The sequence below is a fragment of the Leiobunum rupestre genome, chromosome 4 (genome assembly GCF_980474605.1).
Source record: "Leiobunum rupestre chromosome 4, qqLeiRupe1.1.hap1, whole genome shotgun sequence".
NCBI lineage: Eukaryota > Metazoa > Arthropoda > Arachnida > Opiliones > Sclerosomatidae > Leiobunum > Leiobunum rupestre.
The window spans coordinates 50,077,236-50,089,512 of NC_143387.1; the positions used below are offsets into that span (position 1 = coordinate 50,077,236).

The 12,277-nt window shown below is 36.9% G+C and overlaps 1 protein-coding gene across 1 annotated transcript in view; it reads right to left on the reverse strand.

The window, feature by feature from the left end:
* LOC149948120 (Kv channel-interacting protein 4-like) overlaps window positions 1–11,391 on the reverse strand; it is a 70,946-nt gene extending 59,555 nt beyond the window's left edge. The window contains exon 1 of the mRNA XM_090172988.1: window positions 11,335–11,391. The gene's annotated coding sequence lies outside the window, so the exon portion shown is untranslated. The remainder of the gene's footprint in view (window positions 1–11,334) is intronic.
* Window positions 11,392–12,277: the final 886 nt, after the last annotated feature.

A 12,277-nucleotide genomic window follows, 5' to 3' on the forward strand; every position in this document is an offset into this window, starting at 1 on the left:
AATAGCTTTCAAAACGACCAAGCGGGGAAGTCAAATTGCTCGTATTTTCCAAAATAATGGGAATCAAATTCTAAATAATGTCCAATAATATTACTGTTTGTATAGTAAACATGATTAACTAATTGTTTTGGGATACATTTTAGTATTTTCTAAATTCTAGTCTTAATTTGAAATGACGTTAAGCCTTGGCTTTAAGCGAACTGGGGTGAAGCGATTTCGCAAGTGTGAACTGGCATTCAAACCGACCTAAACTGGGTTTTAGGCTCTAGTGTGAACGTGATTACGTACTCGACGGCGGCACCGGATAAGTCCTGATCCCCTTTACGAGGCTTTGTTTTTCATTCTTTTCAATCCGAAAATGGATTCCATTTGCTCAAGTTGAAATCGGGATACATCCATTAAATAACCAAAGTTTCGCTGTCGAAGTTGGCGAAGCGAAACTTTGTTTACGCAAATTAGAGATCTCCATTTAGGCTCGCGGGCGATGGGTGACGTCGGATTTTGCTAAAAGCCTTACACGCCGAACCGAAAGCTCTCGCGCGCAAACTTCACACTCGCCCGAAGCCTAGGTAGCCCTGACGAGGTATCCCCGACGACTCCGGAAATATCTCGGCTAAATCTCATTGCTTTAGAATGTCCCACCGCGTGTTAGTCCGAGATAATTCGCTCTTTAATCGTGGCAGTCTTCGCGAGCCAAGGCCTGATACGATTTGACATCTCATTTGTCACGCGCCGGGACTCTCCCCGACTGAACTCATGCCCCGGATGGGGCCTGATAAAACAAGAAGCAACGGTTCCCGATTTCATGGGATCCGGATTACGTCATCTGGTATTTACCGTCTACGGGGTTATGAAATCGCGAACCGATTGTTGAAGGGTATATTACCCCAACAATTGCGACAAACTAAAAACGAAGCGATCTTACTCCTAAAATCGCTTTAGATAACTAGTTTTCAAAACCAGCGCGAGAAATCGCTTCGTGTTGGTCCAAGTCGGTTCGCTTAGAATCGCTTTGAAAACGACCAGGCGGGGAACTAAAATTGCTCGGATTTTCAAAACTAATAGGAATTAAATTCTGAATATTGTCAAATAATATTACTGTAAACATGATTAACTAACTGTTTTGGGATACATTTTAGTATTTTCAAAATTTTGGTCATAATTTGAAATGGCGTTAAGCCTTGGCTATAAGCAAACCAGGGTGAAGCGATTTCGCACGTCGTCACCGTTAAAACAAAACCACGTGACTTGAGATACGTGGTTTTGTAAAAATTGACACATTTAGATTCTACACCCTAATTTACGTATTTAACATTAAAAACATTAATAGGTTGAAATTGGATTTCTTTTTTTAAATCGAGAAAACATTTAAACGTATCTTTGATATTCACAACGCAAAAGCACGTATCTCGCTTATTTTCAGCTGCTATCTCATTTCATGACGCAAAACCACGTATCTCTAAAAATTCCCCTTTAGCAAAATATTTTTAAATTAAAATCCTCATAAATTCAATATTGAAACGAAATTATTTAACTATAAAATTAACTCACATGTAAAAACCTAACACGCGATTTCACAAGTCCCTGCAAAATTCTGAAAATCCATTTTTCTCAAAAAGGCCACCGAAAAAATACGTGGTTTTGTTTTAACGGCGACGACGTGTGAGCCTAGAATTATCGTCGGCGGTCAAAACGGGGTCACACTAGAGTTTAAAACCCAGTTTAGGTCGGTTTGAATGCCACTTTTGACCGCCGACGATTGTCATTTCAAATTATTACCAATATTTTCAAAATACTAAATTGTATCCCAAAACAATTAGTTAATCATGTTTAATATTATTGGACATAATTATTTAGAATTTTATTCCCGTTATTTTTGAAAATACGAGCAATTTGACTTCCCGCCTTGTCGTTTTCGAAGCCATTCTAATCGAACCAACTTGGACGAGTTGCTTCGCGAACCAACACTAAGCGATTTCTTACTCTTGTTTTGAAAACTAGTTATCTAAAACGAAGCGATTTTAGGTGTAAGTGTGGACCTGGCTTAACAATAGCTTCGATTATGACGTAGGAAAACAATTTTAGATATGTGTTACGAATGACACCTAACGGAAATAGGTTGTTTCATGGATACCAAAAAATCATCACCATGGTGACGAAATATAGCTCGAAATCCAAGTTTCCCTTTAAATGAATACATATTTATCGAATATTCAAGGATGAAAATGGCTATTTTAAAAGTTAAAATTACTAAGAAAGCTGCAATGATGGCAGCTGGAAAAGATGGATTTACGATTTCTGGAAGACTGAAAAAATATTAGGGCTAGTTTCCACTAGGACAAAAACGACGTGACGGTGAGCGACAATTTTTTAAATGCTCGTTAAACTTAAAACCATTTTTTGGCTTCAAGTAGTAGTCGGCATCGCGACGTTTGCAATTTGTTTCGCGTCGTATTTGCCCATACCTTGGCAAAACTAACACTTAAAAAATATTTGCTGGTTTTCAATAGACCCACTTTAGTTTAGGCACTTTTCGGAGTATTTTGAAAGTTATTAGCGAATTATTTTAAGCGTTTTTGTCTTAATTATAAATGAAAATATATATATAAAACTTTTTGTTACAATATCAACTCTTAAGGCTGCGAATTGATTCAAAACTTCATTTCAAAATATATATAGCAAAACCTATTTTACTATTTCGAACAAACTATTTACATAATTATTTATTTACCACTAAGTTTCAGTCGATTAGTTGGAAGCGCGCGCTATTTAACAAACTAAACTCTTTATATTCAAATTTCTCGATATCTCGACTATCAAAAGACGTTTCTCGTGGCTAATTTGATTAATCCTATATTAAAATATGTTATTAAAGAGAAAAGTGTTCCAATCATATCGTTTAACTTTTGATTGGGTTGTGAGATGATTTTTCGTCAATGAAAATTGGGAAACTGTTGCTGTTTTAGTCACACTCTTGAGCCGTTCGTGTTCTCGCAGTCTCGAAAATCACTAGCCCCGATTTTTTTTTTCGTTAATAGTTCTTCTAGAGTTCGGCGGAACAGATAAAATAAACCGTTAAAATTTCGATTAATCATAAAAAATTCGGTTAACTGTTTATTTATGGATATTACTCGTGGTTATAAAACGATTTAATATGCAAAATATAAGTTTTTACTCAAATAATTTTCGGATATAGATATAAAAATTAAAGATAAATTTCTGATCCAAACCGCTAGGTCCTAATATTTGTTAAGGGGGAAGACTACAGTGGCCATTGTCTACTTTCGCGCTATTTCAAGCTGAACTATTTTAATTTTGTATTTTAACTTATAAAATTAATATTTAAGTGTAGAACAGCCTCTTGTTTAGTGCTTAAAATAATTTTGACAATTTTAAATTTAAAAGTAATTAAGTTATTACGTTTTAACTCGGAGCTAAACAAGCTGGGCAAGCGCCCAAACTACCCTTTATAATATTATAATTATCAAAATTATTTTAAGCACTAGCGGAAGGTTCAGCCTAATAAGAAAAATCTACTTCAATTATGTAATTGTTAAAACAGAAACGTTCAGCTTGAACGAAAAAGAGGCTTTTACTGTATTCTTCCCCCTTAAGCGCAGGAGCTCCGATGGTTTTGCTTGGAACCCGAAGGTTTAAGTTCCCATTAGCAGCGTCTTCAAAGGGTGTCGTACTCCCTAACGCCTCTAGCGACAAAAACAAACACGCCCGAAGCTTTTCATTATTCTCGCTAGATGCTAAATGAGTCGTCCAGTTATTAACAAGGTGGCGTTTTTCAGTCGGTGCCTCGCTTGATTTTGTTGTAAGTATTGGAATGATGGCTTTTGTCGTGGCCGTATAGTTACATTACAAAAAGCTCTCTAGGCCACAAAAATATGTAAATATATTTAAATTAAAAAATTCGTTTGATTGGTTTTGTCATCTCAACGTAGTACTTTAATTATAATTAAATTCGGAGTTTTAATTTGAATTGATAACCTTTTTACATAGTCGCTTGTGACGCGGGTAAAATTACTTAGGCAGTACGTAGTAATCTATCAGTCATATCCTGAAATTTTATTCGAATTGTTTTGAGTTTTGCCCGTACACTTTAAATTGCGGAACATTGAATTCTACCTATAGAAATTCATTTCAATAGTAATAATAATCAGCTAGGCTAATACCCAAGGCACCACCTTATGCCCAAGTCATCTAGCGACTGATAATGCCTTTAAACAGATGGCCGGGTTACAGTGCGAAGGAGGGTGGTGGCGAGCCCTTCATGCCACGCGAGCCAACAGCTCCTTACACTCACTATTACCGTACCCCCCTTAACCAGTGGGGAGAAAAATTGCCGACTCAACGCAGAAGGAGTGGTTCCGAGTTTTCACCCAGTGCCACAAGCTGGGATCGAACCCGGATATTCTTGCTGCGAAAGTGCTAATCACTCTATACAAATGAAGTCGTTGTTCAGAAAAACAGTACGTAACGCAAATTTAAAATGAACGTTTTTTTATTGTACTCCAAGGAAATTAGGTGGTTTCTTATCGCTTGTTGTTGGATTTCGGAGTAGGGTAAAAAGAGTAACGCTATGACGTCATTTTACTCCGATTCTGTTCGAGTTGGGGTAAAAACAGTTTTTTCAAAATGGCTGCCTGTGGTCATTTTAGCAGATAAATTCTGGCTAGCAGGCGAAAAAATCCAATTTTTTCTCCTTAAACCTAATTTTCAAAAGGAGTAAAAAGAGTAGCCCTAATACTCCGGGACAAGCGAATAGTTTATGGGGCGGAGCAGGTCACTTCCATTTTGGGTGCGTCTTAATCATAGTAAAATGATTAAATCAGGGTAATCCTGATTTAATCAGGGTAATCCTGATTTAATCAGGGTAATCAAGATTAAAAATCTAATCAAGATTAGAAAATCTAATCACGATTTAAACGAGATTTAATCATTCTAATCATGATCTAATCTTTTTAATCAGGATTTAATCATTTAAACGAGATTTAATCATTCTAATCATGATCTAATCATTTTAATTAGATTTAAGCCTTTTAATTAGATTTAATCAATTTAATCACGATTTAATCAATATAATCGGTCGAATCGAGAATTTATCATTAAAATCAAAACTAAAGTACGATTTAATCATACTAATCACAATATAATTTTTTTAATCAGGGTTTAATCATTTTAAACAGATTTACTCATTTTAATCAGATTTAATCATGATTAAATCAGATTTAAACATTCTAATCATGATTAAACGTAATTTAATCAACTTAATCGTGATTAAATTGAATTTCATCCAAATAATCACGATTATATCGGATTTAATCTTATGAGGGGTGCGTCGTTAATCAAGGAAGTGACCTGCCCCTCGTTTAACTATTCAACAACTTAAATAACAGTGCTTTTATCTCTTGAAACCTCATCCATTATAAGGCACCGCAATTTATTTTATTTTTGACCACAGATATCGGGCTGGGTACTCGCCAACAGTTGCCCACAGGGGAAAGTTCTGAGTGATGAGGCCGTAATTAATAAAAGTTTTGGTTTCACTCATGAAGGCCGCCTATATTTGATGGAATGTATCTCCAGATTTATCGCATCCTTCGAACGCACCCGAAAGATTTGCATACTTTGTTTACTTTGTCTTTATCCTTGGCGAGAGTTTACAAGTTTGGAAGAAGCGTGCTACGTCGGTCAATTTTTGATTTATCGCGCGAAACCAGAAATAAATGAACCGAAGTTATCAGATTGCTATACTCCCCATGTTGGCGTTTTCCTTAAGTTACATTTTGACCTCGAATTTTAAATTTTGCACGCTCCTAGGCCGAAAAAAAAGTTTTTGTTTTTATGAAACCATTTTTTATACATAGAAATAGCTATACCCATACTTCCCAAGTGCAATTTATCGCGTCAAAAGACGGGAATGGAAATTAGCTTTTATTTGACACGATTTTCTCATAATTTTCATAAGGAAAACGCCCTCCGATTCTGAGCGCTATTTCGATAACTTCGGTTCATTTACTACTGGCGAAACGTTATATTGATAAATTGTAGGGATCATCAGTTGAAAAATTGTTCTCAATAGTTTGGAAGAATGAAAGTACACCACTGCACCAAAATTTCCGTATTTTTCCGAAAATAATAAAAAAAAATTTCATTTCATAATTAGTCTAATATTGTTTGCAAATTTAAATAAAGCGGCATTTTTGCCTGATTTTTTCGAATCTAAAAGTAAAACTAAACCTCGACACTAGCTTTAATCTGATTAACAATGTAACACTATTAATGTTTTGTAGTATGTTTACTGATATTAGACATTTAATATCTAAAAAAAGTTAAAAACATTAAAAACCCTTAAAAGTAATAATTTATGTTTTAATTTTTTATTTTCCGATTTGCGGAAAAGTCTCCGGAATATTTTCCAAATTTTATTTTTCCGGAAAATCAACAACACTAACAAGGAGACATCCCGAAGTGTAACCCACCGATTTTGTTCAAACTCGGGGAATTGGTACAACTTCATTTAACTTGAAAAGTCCTAAAGGGAATTTATTCAATGGGCAACCGTTTTGCCATGGCAACGAAAAAGGTTTTTGACAACCAAAAATTGAAATTTTCCCATTGAAAATAACATGGGATTCTGAAAAATTTTAACAAATTTCAAAATTTCGAAATTGCCCAAAATAGAACAAATAGATAAAAATTAAAAAAAAAACATCAAAATTGATCAACTTTTGATCAATTTGAGGTCAAAATGCCATGTTATTTTCAATGTAATATTTTGTGTTATCAAAAACATTTTTGGTTGCCATGGCAAAACGGTTGCCCATTGAATAAATTCCCTTTAGGATTTTTCAAGTTACATGAAGGTCTACCACTCCACCGAGTTTGAACCAAATCGGTGGGTTACACTTCGGGATGTCTCCTTGTAAGTATTAACCAAATGAGTGGTGTGAACCAGGTCCATTCGCGGAGCCGCGATCTTGTTTTGTTACTTTCATTAATATTATTTTTAGATAGTGCTGCTCGGCTGAAAACGCGCGGGTTTTAAATAGCCATTAAGCGAGGGTTTTTTTTGGTATTAACACCTAATTACTCTTTTAATAAATAGGTTTTAACACTTTTCTCGACAACAAACCAAAAAAAAGATAAAAACCGTGAAGTAAATAAATGTCCCTGGCTCTTTCGTGACCTTCGACCCAAAAACGAGGTTTAAAAAAGAATAATTTAGTACGATTTTGCTATTTTTGTAACACTTCTTTCCACTTTATTATTATTTATTTCGCGTAATTAAATTAACTGGCAATGAAAATTTAAAATAGATCAAAACTCCTGTAGAAGTGTTCCACACGCCCTACACCAATGTTCAGGGAGAAGATAATTCACAGGAGGGCATACCTACTAGCGCCATCTGTAAAGGGATTCATAAAAAACCCTTTAAATAAGCCAATTTATTTAAAAAACTTCGTGGATTCTTAATAAAGCATCAGTTATTTTTAAGGAAAAAACTAAGCCTTTAAATTATACCATTCAACCTTTTTGACTGGTCGTCAAGTTTAACGATTTGTATTCGTACGGTCAAACTAATTTAAGGGTAAATCTTGACAGTATGAAAGAGCCGTTAATTAACTTTAACTACGCTCGTTTAGCTATTAGTTATTTGTAAAAAGGTTTTGGGACCATATTAAATAATGCTTATGTTCATTTAATTAATTTATTTGTTTTTGAAAAAAAAAAACGGTTTTATTTTAACAATTCGTGCCAAGACCAGTTTAGCTAACCCTTAAAAGACAGAAGCCAACTTCCAGTCAATTTCTTTTCCCGTCTTAATAGAAAAGAGCGCCACCTGTAGTTATTTCTCTAGCCGACATCTTTAACCTTTTAGGCCTATTTTCGTAGGTTAACGATCCGTTTTCCTGGTCAGGGTAGAGATTTTCTGGCTCGCTAGGATAAGCAATAAGAAACCTTAGGAATAAGGCCACATTGTTGATCTTCGAACATTTATTTTTTCGTCGTCAAGTCCAAAACTAGATGGCGTCGTGTACCGGTGTCTGCCGACGCCTTTGTGGCAAGCTCTAGTACGATTGTATTTTATCATAAATCAGTAGCCGCTGGCCATTTCAACGGCTAATCGTCCGTGCGTCGAGAGGTCAGCGCGTCCACTCGAATAGCCCTAACTATTTTTTTAACGCGCCGTTGTAAGAGGACCGCGGTTGGGTCAATATCGTTCGCGTCTTTCCCTCGAGCGCGCCTCCCGAACCTCAACGCCCCCCGTCTTCTACGCGTCAAAGGTGCGCGCTCCGGAGTGGCGGCGAACGGACAGCGAGGAAAGCTTATCCACTGGGCGTCACGCTCGCCGAGTTTGTGATTAATTCGCGATCTTAAATGGTTGCCATAACGACGGAAAATACCCCTAATGGCCGCTAGGGACGCTGGCGACGAGGAGCGGCCCGAATGGAAAAAAGCACGTGCGGTGGAAATATATTTAGTCCCGTGTGATGTACTCCCTCTCTATCTGTTTCATTTTTCATTTCTTCTTTCTCTAATGATAGAGCCTGATCGTCTTTTTCCCCGCAATACATGTACGAAGGCGGGAGCGTCATTGCCACGGTGGAAAGGGTTTTAAGGCACTGTGATATCAGCGGTCTATATCGATAGCTCATCCTTTAGTAATTAAATAAAAATATACAATTCTGGGGTAGTGCTCGGATTTCGATTAATTTTTATCCAGGAATAAAATAAGTTCGGCGATATTTAAATAATATTTATTTAAATAACCAATAGTTGAATAAAAATTGAAAAATGTTTAAATAATCGAAAGTGAATAAGCCTATTATTTAAATAAAACAAACAATTATTTAAATAAGTGCCACTTTTATTCAAATAAATGCTTGGTTGCGTAAAAAACATAATTAAATAAGTTAAAATGATATTATTTTTACCAAAGTTTTTTAAATAAATCGGAAAATTTGTGGATAATGAATAAACAATTCCGAGCTCTATTCTGGGGTGATAATTTTTCAAATTTAATGGTTTTACCATAAGTGTATAATATTGTTACATAAGTGTGACACTTCCTATTCTTCACACGCAAAAGTTTTACTGAGAGCTATTCACAAATCCATAAGCCTATCATAAGGTCTATCATAGGGGCCCATGTTAACGGCGTTGTCCTGGAGAGAAGAAAATTGACGTACGACGATAGGGCAGTAGCGCCATCTTCTTTTTCAAAATGTCTACATCTAAAATATTCTCTTACTTGGTAGAGCAGCCACGCTCGGGTTGATTAATGCCACACAAAACGCGTCTATATCTCACCTTTGAAAAATAAATACCTTCAGAAACACAACTCTTATTTCTGATAAATAATTTTGCAAAGTGTTAATTTTAGGTTTTAAAGCGATAAAATTGTGATAAGCCTTGGCTACGGTGCTAAGGGCTCGTGGCGGAGATTTCCAGACCTTTTTTTTATATTATTATAATTTAATTTATTGATGCGAATTGTAGATATACATTGTTACTTAAAGCATTGCATCGTCCTATTGCCACATGAGCATCTTTGCTTATGGGGAGCTTAGGATAGGCTTATGACGAGACAGACTGCATTCAGGGCTTCGTCACCGTTTTGCGTCCGCTTGCTAACGCTTCACACGCAGCCTTTGACAACGCCTCGCTAGGGGGAGATTTTCTTCTTGTGATGACGTCACTTCGTTACTAGCTCTCAGTAAAATATTCTCCAAAGTGACAAACTTATGGAACAACATTAAAGACTTATGGTATTAGTAACTATAGTTTTTCTGTTATTGCCTGTGGATAAATTTTTTGTTTCAATTGAATGCGTTGGTATTTCAAAGTGTCACTTTTATCATATTATCTAAAAATATATTTTTGACGTTAGCAATGATTCAAATAAACTGCCAAATAATAAAAATATTTTTTATACGCCAATAGGTGTTTCCATAAAATAAAACAATAAAAAATTAAAAGTATAAAAATGTTTTTATCCTCGACACGAGCTTAAAGGCCCAGTATTTCTTCTGCCTGTTTTCCTTTAAGTTTTCTTCCCGCCGCGCAAATATCCTGGTGGTAGGCCAACCGCAGAACACGTTGGCCTACCACCAGGATATTGGCGCGGCGGGAAGAAAACTTAAAGGAAAACAGGCAGAAGAAATACTGGGCCTTTAAGCTTTTTAGTACTTTATTGGCACGCGCGTTTCGCACGTGGACTCAAATACTAAAATCTTTATGGACTCGAGCGCGTGCTCTCTATCTTCAATAACTGTAGCTAGTGACGTAGAAAACATTTACACGTGACCTCCCGTATTTTACAGAAACACTTATTAACAGTAACGTTTTTATAGACAATATTATGGTCAGGGCTGGAAAGCCAACTGGTGCCTTAAACCGGTTCAATCCACTAATAAAAAGTGCTCAAATTGGCCTATTTCAAAATTACGTTTTTGCGCGTGACATTACCTTTACATTGTGAGGGATAGCAGGCTTATTTACTTGCTTTTACACCCTAACATGGCGGCGTTTTTTCACGTGCAAAATTAATTTGAAGATTCCCCAATTGCTTATATCTAGCCCTCATTACTTCGTAAGACGACGTAGCAGACGACAAAAAGGGAAGGTTAATTTTAGTTTCGTTTTGGAATAAAAAATGCAAAATATTATATTATTATGGTTTTAGTCATGGATTTCGGTGGTTTAAACCAGTCTGGCTGGTTCTTGGTATAATGAATGTTAAATTGCTTACCCTGAAGTTATAAACAGGGTTTCAAAATATCATTGTAGGGGGTGAGTTGAGAAGTATGCCTGTTTTTTCCCCATTTTCCTACGTTGAGGTAAAATAGCGCCAGAGAGCTTCAAAGTGTGGCCTACTAGCCCATGGAAGTAGGCTGCAACAAGCGCAAAACCAATTAATCAGCACGGACTTTAAATACTGTTTAAGTTAACGCGGGTTACATTGATTTGTTTACAAAGTCCTCTTTTACCTATCACACGAAGCCAAACCTTCCCTGCTGCTTGGTTTTGCGCGTGTTGCAGCCTACTTCCAGGGGCTAGTAGGCCACACTTTGAAGCTCTCTGGAGCTCTTTTAACTTAACGTAGGAAAATGGGAATAAAACAGGCATACTTCTCAAATCACCCCCTACAACTCCCTAAAATGTTTGCATAACCTTTTGAAACACTCTGTATATTACAGGTTCCGACATTCGCCAAAATTAGCTACCATCATGAAAATGTTTCCGTTACTAATAGGCAGACACACGAGGGCCAAAGAGCCACCGCAGTGTGCACACACGAGGCATTTTTTTACCACTTACCTTTTCCTTTCTTTTTTTTATTTCCGAACATGGAAATATTTCCCCTTGATTTTGCAATTTTCTTTTTTCTCCTGGGGGTATAACTAAACAATAATAAAAATGATGATCGAAGTTTGGAATCGAATCGGAAAAGGAAAAATTTATAAAACCATTTTTCTGTTTAAAAAAAAACGCGCGACTATTTGAAGCTTATTGTAGCGAATTCCTTTTAAACAGCATTTTTATCTTTTTCGCAGGCGCCCCGCGAAAGTTCTTAATGTTCTTTCTCGATTCGGCTCTCCGTAAACTCGAGTTCTCGAAGAAGACACTGTTGCTGCTAGTTGCGGGGGGAAGTCCTCTGCTCTTCCGAAGCTCGGGATGAGATGTTTTGAGAGAGAGAGCATCCCCATCAGTCTCTCTTTCTCTCTCTCTCTCTCGAGGCGAGATTACCGCGCCTGCGCTTTGTCAATTGGTTTTTCTCTCTCAGGCTTTTACCTGATTTTTACGATCACCTTCTGGCACGAATTTTGAAGGCTCCAACATTTTAACTTTTGCCCTTTTCCGGTACACGCCATTCTACCTGTGGTTCGTTTCGGGATATAACCTGATGGAGTTCCGAAAGCAACAACGTGATTCCCAAAATACACGACAGTCACGCTTTGGTTTTTGGTTGACATCGGAGATGTTAAGCGACCGAAGTGATGAAACGGTCTTACACGGTGGTACGTAGACATTCAACTAACTCGCCTGCGCTGTCAAAGTCCGTATGGGCTTTGTTTAGAGTGGTGCAGTGGTTAGCACTTTCGCCTCGCAGCGAGATAAATAAATCAGCTAGGCTAATACCCAAGGCACCACCCTAGGCCCAAGTCATCGAGCGACTTTTTACGCCTTTAAACAGGTGACCGGGTTACAATTCGTAGGAGGGTGGTGGCAAGCCCTTCATGCCACGCGAGCCAACAGCTCC